Source organism: Schistocerca nitens, unplaced genomic scaffold (genome assembly GCF_023898315.1).
Source record: "Schistocerca nitens isolate TAMUIC-IGC-003100 unplaced genomic scaffold, iqSchNite1.1 HiC_scaffold_468, whole genome shotgun sequence".
Lineage (NCBI taxonomy): Eukaryota > Metazoa > Arthropoda > Insecta > Orthoptera > Acrididae > Schistocerca > Schistocerca nitens.
In genome coordinates, this window is record NW_026046001.1 from 7985011 (window position 1) to 7996599 (window position 11589).

Consider the following 11589-nt stretch of genomic DNA (forward strand, 5'->3'; position numbering starts at 1 on the left):
AGCTGCGCAGGAACAGCTGCGCAGGAACAGCTGCGCAGAAACTGCTGCGCAGAAACTGCTGCGCAGAAACAGCTGCGCAGAAACAGCTGCGCAGGAACAGCTGCGCAGGAACAGCTGCGCAGGAACAGCTGCGCAGGAACAGCTGCGCAGGAACAGCTGCGCAGGAACAGCTGCGCAGAAACAGCTGCGCAGGAACAGCTGCGCAGAAACAGCTGCGCAGGAACAGCTGCGCAGAAACAGCTGCGCAGGAACAGCTGCGCAGAAACAACTGCGCAGAAACAACTGCGCAGAAACAGCTGCGCAGGAACAGCTGCGCAGAAACAGCTGCGCAGAAACAGCTGCGCAGAAACAGCTTCGCAGAAACAGCTGCGCAGAAACAGCTGCGCAGGAACAGCTGCGCAGGAACAGTTTCGCAGAAACAGCTGCGCAGAAACAGCTGCGCAGGAACAGCTGCGCAGGAACAGCTGCGCAGGAACAGCTGCGCAGGAACAGCTGCGCAGAAACAGCTGCGCAGAAACAGCTGCGCAGAAACAGCTGCGCAGAAACAGCTGCGCAGAAACAGCTGCGCAGAAACAGCTGCGCAGAAACAGCTGCGCAGAAACAGCTGCGCAGGAACAGCTGCGCAGAAACAGCTGCGCAGGAACAGCTGCGCAGGAACAGCTGCGCAGGAACAGCTGCGCAGGAACAGGTGCGCAGGAACAGGTGCGCAGGAACAGGTGCGGAGGAACAGGTGCGCAGGAACAGCTGCGCAGGAACAGGTGCGCAGGAACAGCTGCGCAGGAACAGCTGCGCAGGAACAGCTGCGCAGGAACAGCTGCGCAGAAACTGCTGCGCAGAAACTGCTGCGCAGAAACTGCTGCGCAGAAACAGCTGCGCAGGAACAGCTGCGCAGGAACAGCTGCGCAGAAACTGCTGCGCAGAAACTGCTGCGCAGAAACTGCTGCGCAGAAACTGCTGCGCAGAAACAGCTGCGCAGGAACAGCTGCGCAGGAACAGCTGCGCAGGAACAGCTGCGCAGGAACAGCTGCGCAGAAACAGCTGCGCAGAAACAGCTGCGCAGGAACAGCTGCGCAGGAACAGCTGCGCAGGAACAGCTGCGCAGGAACAGCTGCGCAGAAACTGCTGCGCAGAAACTGCTGCGCAGAAACAGCTGCGCAGAAACAGCTGCGCAGGAACAGCTGCGCAGGAACAGCTGCGCAGGAACAGCTGCGCAGGAACAGCTGCGCAGGAACAGCTGCGCAGGAACAGCTGCGCAGGAACAGCTGCGCAGAAACAGCTGCGCAGGAACAGCTGCGCAGAAACAGCTGCGCAGGAACAGCTGCGCAGGAACGGCTGCGCAGAAACGGCTGCGCAGAAACGGCTGCGCAGAAACGGCAGCGCAGAAACGGCTGCGCAGAAACGGCTGCGCAGAAACGGCTGCGCAGAAGCAGCTGCGCAGAAGCAGCTGCGCAGAAGCAGCTGCGCAGAAGCAGCTGCGCAGAAGCAGCTGCGCAGAAGCAGCTGCGCAGAAGCAGCTGCGCAGAAGCAGCTGCGCAGAAGCAGCTGCGCAGAAGCAGCTGCGCAGAAGCAGCTGCGCAGAAACAGCTGCGCAGAAACAGCTGCGCAGGAACAGCTGCGCAGGAACAGCTGCGCAGGAACAGCTGCGCAGGAACAGCTGCGCAGGAACAGCTGCGCAGGAACAGCTGCGCAGGAACAGCTGCGCAGGAACAGCTGCGCAGGAACAGCTGCGCAGGAACAGGTGCGCAGGAACAGCTGCGCAGGAACAGCTGCGCAGGAACAGCTGCGCAGGAACAGCTGCGCAGGAACAGCTGCGCAGAAACAGCTGCGCAGAAACAGCAGCGCAGAAACAGCCGCGCAGAAACAGCCGCGCAGAAACAGCCTCGCAGAAACAGCCGCGCAGAAACAGCCGCGCAGCAACAGCCGCGCAGCAACAGCCGCGCAGGAACAGCCGCGCAGGAACAGCCGCGCAGGAACAGCCGCGCAGGAACAGCCGCGCAGGAACAGCCGCGCAGGAACAGCTGCGCAGAAACAGCTGCGCAGAAACAGCTGCGCAGGAACAGCTGCGCAGGAACAGCTGCGCAGGATCAGCTGCGCAGAAACAGCTGCGCAGAAACAGCTGCGCAGGAACAGCTGCGCAGGAACAGCTGCGCAGAAACAGCTGCGCAGAAACAGCTGCGCAGAAACAGCTGCGCAGAAACAGCTGCGCAGGAACAGCTGCGCAGAAACAGCTGCGCAGAAACAGCTGCGCAGAAACAGCTGCGCAGGAACAGCTGCGCAGAAACAGCTGCGCAGAAACAGCTGCGCAGAAACAGCTGCGCAGAAACAGCTTCGCAGAAACAGCTGCGCAGAAACAGCTGCGCAGAAACAGCTGCGCAGAAACAGCTGCGCAGGAACAGCTGCGCAGAAACAGCTGCGCAGAAACAGCTGCGCAGAAACAGCTGCGCAGGAACAGCTGCGCAGAAACAGCTGCGCAGAAACAGCTGCGCAGGAACAGCTGCGCAGAAACGGCTGCGCAGAAACAGCTGCGCAGAAACAGCTGCGCAGAAACAGCTTCGCAGAAACAGCTGCGCAGGAACAGCTGCGCAGAAACAGCTGCGCAGAAGCAGCTGCGCAGAAACAGCTGCGCAGAAACAGCTGCGCAGAAACAGCTGCGCAGAAACAGCTGCGCAGAAACAGCTGCGCAGGAACAGCTGCGCAGAAACAGCTGCGCAGGAGCTGCTGCGCAGGAACAGCTGTGCAGGAGCAGCTGCGCAGGAACAGCTGCGCAGGAACAGCTGCGCAGGAACAGCTGCGCAGGAACAGCTGCGCAGGAACAGCTGCGCAGGAACAGCTGCGCAGGAACAGGTGCGCAGGAACAGGTGCGCAGGAACAGCTGCGCAGGAACAGCTGCGCAGGAACAGGTGCGCACGAACAGCTGCGCAGGAACAGGTGCGCAGGAACAGGTGCGCAGGAACAGGTGCGCAGGAACAGCTGCGCAGGAACAGGTGCGCAGGAACAGCTGCGCAGGAACAGCTGCGCAGGGACAGCTGCGCAGGAACAGGTGCGCAGGAACAGGTGCGCAGGAACAGCTGCGCAGTAACAGCTGCGCAGAAACAGCTGCGCAGAAACAGCCGCGCAGAAACAGCTGCGCAGAAACAGCTGCGCAGAAACAGCTGCGCAGAAACAGCTGCGCAGAAACAGCTGCGCAGAGACAGCTGCGCAGAGACAGCTGCGCAGAGACAGCTGCGCAGAGACAGCTGCGCAGAGACAGCTGCGCAGAAACAGCTGCGCAGAAACAGCTGCGCAGAAACAGCTGCGCAGAAACAGCTGCGCAGAAACAGCTGCGCAGAAACAGCTGCGCAGAAACAGCTGCGCAGAAACAGCTGCGCAGAAACAGCGGCGCAGAAACACTCTATAGCCTCCGGTTACAGGAGCGTACCTCCATGTTCAATGTTTTTTGGGCAGTTGAACATGTAAAGTTGAATCCCGTACGCGCGTGGTAGGATCTCTAGACCACGCGCGCGTACGGAGTTCGTCACCCATGCTGTTGCAGTGAAGTCTCATCAGAAAATCAGAAACAGCTGCGCGGAGACGGCTGTGCAGAAGCGGCTGCGCGGAAGCGGCTGCGCGGAAACGGCTGCGCGGAAACGGCTGCGCGGAAACGGCTGCGCGGAAACGGCTGCGCGGGAACGGCTGCGCGGGAACGGCTGCGCGGGAACAGGTGCGCGGGAACAGGTGCGCGGGAACAGGTGCGCGGGAACAGCTGCGCAGGAACAGCTGCGCAGGAACAGGTGCGCAGGAACAGGTGCGCAGGAACAGGTGCGCAGGTACAGGTGCGCAGGAACAGGTTCGCAGGAACAGGTGCGCAGGAACAGCTGCGCAGGAACAGCTGCGCAGGAACAGGTGCGCAGGAACAGCTGCGCAGGAACAGCTGCGCAGGAACAGCTGCGCAGGAACAGCTGCGCAGGAACAGCTGCGCAGAAACAGCTGCGCAGAAACAGCTGCGCAGAAACAGCCGCGCAGAAACAGCCTCGCAGAAACATCCTCGCAGAAACAGCCGCGCAGAATCAGCCGCGCAGAAACAGGCCGCGCAGGAACAGCCGCGCAGGAACAGCCGCGCAGGAACAGCTGCACAGGAACAGCTGCGCAGGAACAGCTGCGCAGGAACAGCTGCGCAGGAACAGCTGCGCAGGAACAGCTGCGCAGGAACAGCTGCGCAGGAACAGCTGCGCAGAAACAGCGGCGCAGAAACACTCTATAGCCTCCGGTTACAGGAGCGTACCTCCATGTTCAATGTTTTTTGGGCAGTTGAACATGTAAAGTTGAATCCCGTACGCGCGTGGTAGGATCTCTAGACCACGCGCGCGTACGGAGTTCGTCACCCATGCTGTTGCAGTGCAGTCTCATCAGAAAATCAGAAACAGCTGCGCAGAAGCGGCTGCGCAGGAACAGCTGCGCAGAAGCGGCTGCGCAGAAGCGGCTGCGCAGAAGCGGCTGCGCAGAAGCGGCTGCGCAGAAGCGGCTGCGCAGAAGCGGCTGCGCAGAAGCGGCTGCGCAGAAGCGGCTGCGCAGAAGCGGCTGCGCAGAAGCGGCTGCGCAGAAGCGGCTGCGCACAAGCGGCTGCGCACAAGCGGCTGCGCAGAAGCGGCTGCGCAGAAGCGGCTGCGCAGAAGCGGCTGCGCAGAAGCGGCTGCGCAGAAGCGGCTGCGCAGAAGCGGCTGCGCAGAAGCGGCTGCGCAGAAGCGGCTGCGCAGAAGCGGCTGCGCAGAAGCGGCTGCGCAGAAGCGGCTGCGCAGAAGCGCCTGCGCAGAAGCGGCTGCGCAGAAGCGGCTGCGCAGAAGCGGCTGCGCAGAAACGGCTGCGCAGAAACGGCTGCGCAGAAACGGCTGCGCAGAAACGGCTGCGCAGCAGCGGCTGCGCAGAAGCGGCTGCGCAGAAGCGGCTGCGCAGAAGCGGCTGCGCAGAAGCGGCTGCGCAGAAGCGGCTGCGCAGAAGCGGCTGCGCAGAAACGGCTGCGCAGATGCAGCTGCGCAGAAACAGCTGCGCAGAAACAGCTGCGCAGAAACAGCTGCGCAGAAACAGCTGCGCAGAAGCGGCTGCGCAGAAGCGGCTGCGCAGAAGCGGCTGCGCAGAAGCGGCTGCGCAGAAGCGGCTGCGCAGATGCAGCTGCGCAGAAACAGCTGCGCAGAAACAGCTGCGCAGAAACAGCTGCGCAGAAACAACTGCGCAGAAGCGGCTGCGCAGAAGCGGCTGCGCAGAAGCGGCTGCGCAGAAGCGGCTGCGCGGAAGCGGCTGCGCGGAAGCGGCTGCGCGGAAGCGGCTGCGCGGAAGCGGCTGCGCGGAAACGGCTGCGCGGAAACGGCTGCGCGGAAACGGCTGCGCGGAAGCGGCTGCGCGGAAGCGGCTGCGCGGAAGCGGCTGCGCGGAAGCGGCTGCGCGGAAGCGGCTGCGCAGAAGCGGCTGCGCAGAAGCGGCTGCGCAGAAGCGGCTGCGCAGAAGCGGCTGCGCAGAAGCGGCTGCGCAGAAGCGGCTGCGCAGAAACGGCTGCGCAGAAACGGCTGCGCAGAAACGGCTGCGCAGAAACGGCTGCGCAGAAACGGCTGCGCAGAAACGGCTGCGCAGAAACGGCTGCGCAGAAACGGCTGCGCAGAAGCGGCTGCGCAGAAGCAGCTGCGCAGAAGCAGCTGCGCAGAAGCAGCTGCGCAGAAGCAGCTGCGCAGAAGCAGCTGCGCAGAAGCAGCTGCGCAGAAGCAGCTGCGCAGAAGCAGCTGCGCAGGAACAGCTGCGCAGGAACAGCTGCGCAGGAACAGCTGCGCAGGAACAGCTGCGCAGGAACAGCTGCGCAGGAACAGCTGCGCAGGAACAGCTGCGCAGGAACAGCTGCGCAGGAACAGCTGCGCAGGAACAGCTGCGCAGGAACAGCTGCGCAGGAACAGCTGCGCAGGAACAGCTGCGCAGAAACAGCTGCGCTGGAACAGCTGCGCAGGAACAGCTGCGCAGGAACAGCTGCGCAGGAACAGCTGCGCAGGAACAGCTGCGCAGAAACAGCTGCGCAGAAACAGCTGCGCAGGAACAGCTGCGCAGGAACAGCTGCGCAGGAACAGCTGCGCAGGAACAGCTGCGCAGAAACTGCTGCGCAGAAACTGCTGCGCAGAAACTGCTGCGCAGAAACAGCTGCGCAGAAACTGCTGCGCAGAAACAGCTGCGCAGGAACAGCTGCGCAGGAACAGCTGCGCAGGAACAGCTGCGCAGGAACAGCTGCGCAGGAACAGCTGCGCAGAAACAACTGCGCAGAAACAGCTGCGCAGGAACAGCTGCGCAGAAACAGCTGCGCAGAAACAGCTGCGCAGAAACAGCTTCGCAGAAACAGCTGCGCAGAAACAGCTGCGCAGAAACAACTGCGCAGAAACAGCTGCGCAGGAACAGCTGCGCAGAAACAGCTGCGCAGAAACAGCTGCGCAGAAACAGCTGCGCAGGAACAGCTGCGCAGGAACAGCTGCGCAGAAACAGCTGCGCAGGAACAGCTGCGCAGAAACAGCTGCGCAGAAACAGCTGCGCAGAAACAGCTGCGCAGAAACAGCTGCGCAGAAACAGCTGCGCAGAAACAGCTGCGCAGAAACAGCTGCGCAGAAACAGCTGCGCAGGAACAGCTGCGCAGAAACAGCTGCGCAGGAACAGCTGCGCAGGAACGGCTGCGCAGAAACGGCTGCGCAGAAACGGCTGCGCAGAAACGGCAGCGCAGAAACGGCTGCGCAGAAACGGCTGCGCAGAAACGGCTGCGCAGAAGCAGCTGCGCAGAAGCAGCTGCGCAGAAGCAGCTGCGCAGAAGCAGCTGCGCAGAAGCAGCTGCGCAGAAGCAGCTGCGCAGAAGCAGCTGCGCGGAAGCAGCTGCGCGGAAGCAGCTGCGCGGAAGCAGCTGCGCAGAAGCAGCTGCGCAGAAACAGCTGCGCAGAAACAGCTGCGCAGGAACAGCTGCGCAGGAACAGCTGCGCAGGAACAGCTGCGCAGGAACAGCTGCGCAGGAACAGCTGCGCAGGAACAGCTGCGCAGGAACAGCTGCGCAGGAACAGCTGCGCAGGAACAGCTGCGCAGGAACAGCTGCGCAGAAACAGCTGCGCAGGAACAGCTGCGCAGAAACAGCTGCGCTGGAACAGCTGCGCAGGAACAGCTGCGCAGGAACAGCTGCGCAGGAACAGCTGCGCAGGAACAGCTGCGCAGAAACAGCTGCGCAGAAACAGCTGCGCAGGAACAGCTGCGCAGGAACAGCTGCACAGGAACAGCTGCGCAGGAACAGCTGCGCAGAAACTGCTGCGCAGAAACAGCTGCGCAGAAACAGCTGCGCAGAAACAGCTGCGCAGGAACAGCTGCGCAGGAACAGCTGCGCAGGAACAGCTGCGCAGGAACAGCTGCGCAGAAACTGCTGCGCAGAAACTGCTGCGCAGAAACAGCTGCGCAGAAACAGCTGCGCAGGAACAGCTGCGCAGGAACAGCTGCGCAGGAACAGCTGCGCAGGAACAGCTGCGCAGGAACAGCTGCGCAGAAACAGCTGCGCAGGAACAGCTGCGCAGAAACAGCTGCGCAGGAACAGCTGCGCAGAAACAGCTGCGCAGGAACAGCTGCGCAGAAACAACTGCGCAGAAACAACTGCGCAGAAACAGCTGCGCAGGAACAGCTGCGCAGAAACAGCTGCGCAGAAACAGCTTCGCAGAAACAGCTTCGCAGAAACAGCTGCGCAGAAACAGCTGCGCAGGAACAGCTGCGCAGGAACAGCTGCGCAGAAACAGCTGCGCAGAAACAGCTGCGCAGGAACAGCTGCGCAGGAACAGCTGCGCAGAAACAGCTCCGCAGGAACAGCTGCGCAGAAACAGCTGCGCAGAAACAGCTGCGCAGAAACAGCTGCGCAGAAACAGCTGCGCAGAAACAGCTGCGCAGAAACAGCTGCGCAGAAACAGCTGCGCAGAAACAGCTGCGCAGGAACAGCTGCGCAGAAACAGCTGCGCAGGAACAGCTGCGCAGGAACAGCTGCGCAGGAACAGCTGCGCAGGAACAGGTGCGCAGGAACAGGTGCGCAGGAACAGGTGCGGAGGAACAGGTGCGCAGGAACAGCTGCGCAGGAACAGGTGCGCAGGAACAGCTGCGCAGGAACAGCTGCGCAGGAACAGCTGCGCAGGAACAGCTGCGCAGAAACTGCTGCGCAGAAACTGCTGCGCAGAAACTGCTGCGCAGAAACAGCTGCGCAGGAACAGCTGCGCAGGAACAGCTGCGCAGAAACTGCTGCGCAGAAACTGCTGCGCAGAAACTGCTGCGCAGAAACTGCTGCGCAGAAACAGCTGCGCAGAAACAGCTGCGCAGGAACAGCTGCGCAGGAACAGCTGCGCAGGAACAGCTGCGCAGGAACAGCTGCGCAGGAACAGCTGCGCAGAAACAGCTGCGCAGGAACAGCTGCGCAGAAACAGCTGCGCAGGAACAGCTGCGCAGAAACAGCTGCGCAGGAACAGCTGCGCAGGAACAGCTGCGCAGGAACAGCTGCGCAGGAACAGGTGCGCAGGAACAGGTGCGCAGGAACAGGTGCGGAGGAACAGGTGCGCAGGAACAGCTGCGCAGGAACAGGTGCGCAGGAACAGCTGCGCAGGAACAGCTGCGCAGGAACAGCTGCGCAGGAACAGCTGCGCAGAAACTGCTGCGCAGAAACTGCTGCGCAGAAACAGCTGCGCAGGAACAGCTGCGCAGGAACAGCTGCGCAGGAACAGCTGCGCAGGAACAGCTGCGCAGGAACAGCTGCGCAGAAACTGCTGCGCAGAAACTGCTGCGCAGAAACAGCTGCGCAGAAACAGCTGCGCAGGAACAGCTGCGCAGGAACAGCTGCGCAGGAACAGCTGCGCAGGAACAGCTGCGCAGGAACAGCTGCGCAGAAACAGCTGCGCAGGAACAGCTGCGCAGAAACAGCTGCGCAGGAACAGCTGCGCAGAAACAGCTGCGCAGGAACAGCTGCGCAGAAACAACTGCGCAGAAACAACTGCGCAGAAACAGCTGCGCAGGAACAGCTGCGCAGAAACAGCTGCGCAGAAACAGCTTCGCAGAAACAGCTTCGCAGAAACAGCTGCGCAGAAACAGCTGCGCAGGAACAGCTGCGCAGGAACAGCTGCGCAGAAACAGCTGCGCAGAAACAGCTGCGCAGGAACAGCTGCGCAGGAACAGCTGCGCAGAAACAGCTGCGCAGGAACAGCTGCGCAGAAACAGCTGCGCAGAAACAGCTGCGCAGAAACAGCTGCGCAGAAACAGCTGCGCAGAAACAGCTGCGCAGAAACAGCTGCGCAGAAACAGCTGCGCAGAAACAGCTGCGCAGGAACAGCTGCGCAGAAACAGCTGCGCAGGAACAGCTGCGCAGGAACAGCTGCGCAGGAACAGCTGCGCAGGAACAGGTGCGCAGGAACAGGTGCGCAGGAACAGGTGCGGAGGAACAGGTGCGCAGGAACAGCTGCGCAGGAACAGGTGCGCAGGAACAGCTGCGCAGGAACAGCTGCGCAGGAACAGCTGCGCAGGAACAGCTGCGCAGAAACTGCTGCGCAGAAACTGCTGCGCAGAAACTGCTGCGCAGAAACAGCTGCGCAGGAACAGCTGCGCAGGAACAGCTGCGCAGAAACTGCTGCGCAGAAACTGCTGCGCAGAAACTGCTGCGCAGAAACTGCTGCGCAGAAACAGCTGCGCAGGAACAGCTGCGCAGGAACAGCTGCGCAGGAACAGCTGCGCAGGAACAGCTGCGCAGAAACAGCTGCGCAGAAACAGCTGCGCAGGAACAGCTGCGCAGGAACAGCTGCGCAGGAACAGCTGCGCAGGAACAGCTGCGCAGAAACTGCTGCGCAGAAACTGCTGCGCAGAAACTGCTGCGCAGAAACTGCTGCGCAGAAACAGCTGCGCAGAAACAGCTGCGCAGGAACAGCTGCGCAGGAACAGCTGCGCAGGAACAGCTGCGCAGGAACAGCTGCGCAGGAACAGCTGCGCAGGAACAGCTGCGCAGGAACAGCTGCGCAGAAACAGCTGCGCAGAAACAGCTGCGCAGGAACAGCTGCGCAGAAACAGCTGCGCAGGAACGGCTGCGCAGGAACGGCTGCGCAGAAACGGCTGCGCAGAAACGGCTGCGCAGAAACGGCAGCGCAGAAACGGCTGCGCAGAAACGGCTGCGCAGAAACGGCTGCGCAGAAGCAGCTGCGCAGAAGCAGCTGCGCAGAAGCAGCTGCGCAGAAGCAGCTGCGCAGAAGCAGCTGCGCAGAAGCAGCTGCGCAGAAGCAGCTGCGCAGAAGCAGCTGCGCAGAAGCAGCTGCGCAGAAACAGCTGCGCAGAAACAGCTGCGCAGGAACAGCTGCGCAGGAACAGCTGCGCAGGAACAGCTGCGCAGGAACAGCTGCGCAGGAACAGCTGCGCAGGAACAGCTGCGCAGGAACAGCTGCGCAGGAACAGCTGCGCAGAAACAGCTGCGCAGGAACAGCTGCGCAGAAACAGCTGCGCTGGAACAGCTGCGCAGGAACAGCTGCGCAGGAACAGCTGCGCAGGAACAGCTGCGCAGAAACAGCTGCGCAGAAACAGCTGCGCAGAAACAGCTGCGCAGGAACAGCTGCGCAGGAACAGCTGCGCAGGAACAGCTGCGCAGGAACAGCTGCGCAGAAACTGCTGCGCAGAAACTGCTGCGCAGAAACAGCTGCGCAGAAACAGCTGCGCAGGAACAGCTGCGCAGGAACAGCTGCGCAGGAACAGCTGCGCAGGAACAGCTGCGCAGAAACAGCTGCGCAGGAACAGCTGCGCAGAAACAGCTGCGCAGGAACAGCTGCGCAGAAACAGCTGCGCAGGAACAGCTGCGCAGAAACAACTGCGCAGAAACAACTGCGCAGAAACAGCTGCGCAGGAACAGCTGCGCAGAAACAGCTGCGCAGAAACAGCTGCGCAGAAACAGCTTCGCAGAAACAGCTGCGCAGAAACAGCTGCGCAGGAACAGCTGCGCAGGAACAGCTGCGCAGGAACAGCTGCGCAGAAACAGCTGCGCAGAAACAGCTGCGCAGGAACAGCTGCGCAGGAACAGCTGCGCAGAAACAGCTGCGCAGGAACAGCTGCGCAGAAACAGCTGCGCAGAAACAGCTGCGCAGAAACAGCTGCGCAGAAACAGCTGCGCAGAAACAGCTGCGCAGAAACAGCTGCGCAGAAACAGCTGCGCAGGAACAGCTGCGCAGAAACAGCTGCGCAGGAACAGCTGCGCAGGAACAGCTGCGCAGGAACAGCTGCGCAGGAACAGGTGCGCAGGAACAGGTGCGCAGGAACAGGTGCGGAGGAACAGGTGCGCAGGAACAGCTGCGCAGGAACAGGTGCGCAGGAACAGCTGCGCAGGAACAGCTGCGCAGGAACAGCTGCGCAGGAACAGCTGCGCAGAAACTGCTGCGCAGAAACTGCTGCGCAGAAACTGCTGCGCAGAAACAGCAGCGCAGGAACAGCTGCGCAGGAACAGCTGCGCAGAAACTGCTGCGCAGGAACAGCTGCGCAGGAACAGCTGCGCAGGAACAGCTGCGCAGAAACAGCGGCGCAGAAACACTCTATAGCCTCCGGTTACAGGAGCGTACCTCC